A 1,492-nucleotide genomic window follows, 5' to 3' on the forward strand; every position below is an offset into this window, starting at 1 on the left:
TAGACTTATTTCCACAAGACAAGGTGGACACTGAGGGCTCTGTCCAGCATAACTCAGTCCTTTGCATAATATATAGAACATAAGCAGAAAAGAAATAGAAATGGACCAGACAAACAATATCTCTCATACTCTTCTGAGGCTTAATATTTAAATGATGTTCACAATTGCTTCTTCAGAGCAGGGACATGGATTAACATGGAATATATAGGCAACATCATTTTGTTTTGTTTGTAGATGAAGAAGGCTTTTAGTATGCTGGCCTTTATCAATCATTGCATGGAATATAGGAGTTGGGAGGTGATGTTGAGATTGTATAAGACATTGGTGCGGCCTAATTTGGAGTTCTGTGTGCAGTTCTGGTCGCCTAATTATAGGAAGGATATAAACAGAGTGGAGAGAGTGCAGAGAAGGTTTACCAGAATGTTGCCTGGGTTTAAGCATCTGGAGTATGGGGAGAGATTGGACAGATTGGGTCTTTATTCTTTGGAGCGTAGAAGGTTGAGAGGGGATTTGATAGAAGTATTTAAGATTATGAAAGGGATAGACAGAGTGGATGTGGATAGACTATTTCCGTTAAGAGGAGGAAAGATTAAAACAAGAGGACATGAGTTAAGAATTAAGGGGCAGAGGTTTAGAGGTAACATGAGGGGGAACTTCTTTACTCAGAGAGTGGTAGCTGTGTGGAATGATCTTCCGGGAGAAATAGTGGCGGCGGAGTCAATTGTATTATTTAAGAAAAGGTTGGACAGGTATATGGATGAGAGGAAGATGGAGGGTTATGGGCATTGTGCAGGGAGGTGGGATTAGAAAGGGGTGTTTGGTTCGGTGCGGACTAGAAGGGCCTAATGGCCTGTTTCCGTGCTGCTGTAATTGTTAGTTATTTATTAGATGTAGAAATAGAAGACATTTGAGCATTGCAGCACGTCAGTTTGAACCCTCTGTACTCATAACGTTCACTGTTCATTCATTCTCACTGCATGACATATGCTTCATCTAATTTATTTTCCATGCTTATGAATGATGGGAATTTATCATTCAGTGTGACATCTGAGAGAGGCAAGTGGAAATGCTTGCATTGCATCCAGAAGAAATTCAGGAAGAAACATCTGGCAAAGCAGAGAGCTGGGAGCTTTATGGCTGGAGGAAATTATTCTTTTTGCAGTGAGCCTGATGAATTATAGTCGACTGCATTGGTGCTTCCAGCTAAATATATGAGGTGCTTAGTGAGTGCAGGGTTGCATGCAAAGAGTGAAAGTTGCTGATGTCTCAAGAACTTAACTTGGATTTTGAGACTTTGTGAAATATGTTGAAACGGTTCATATAAATAAACGTCAGAATTTTTATTGGAATCACATAGTTTAATGTAATATATTAACCTCACAAAAATCCTAAAAAAAGTTAATGTCTTTACTCTTAGTTGTATCATCTTATCTGACTGACTTTGAATCTGACAATATATTTACAAGCACAAGTACACAGTTATTCTAATACA

This window comes from Narcine bancroftii, chromosome 7, assembly GCF_036971445.1.
Source record: "Narcine bancroftii isolate sNarBan1 chromosome 7, sNarBan1.hap1, whole genome shotgun sequence".
Classification (NCBI taxonomy): Eukaryota; Metazoa; Chordata; class Chondrichthyes; order Torpediniformes; family Narcinidae; genus Narcine; species Narcine bancroftii.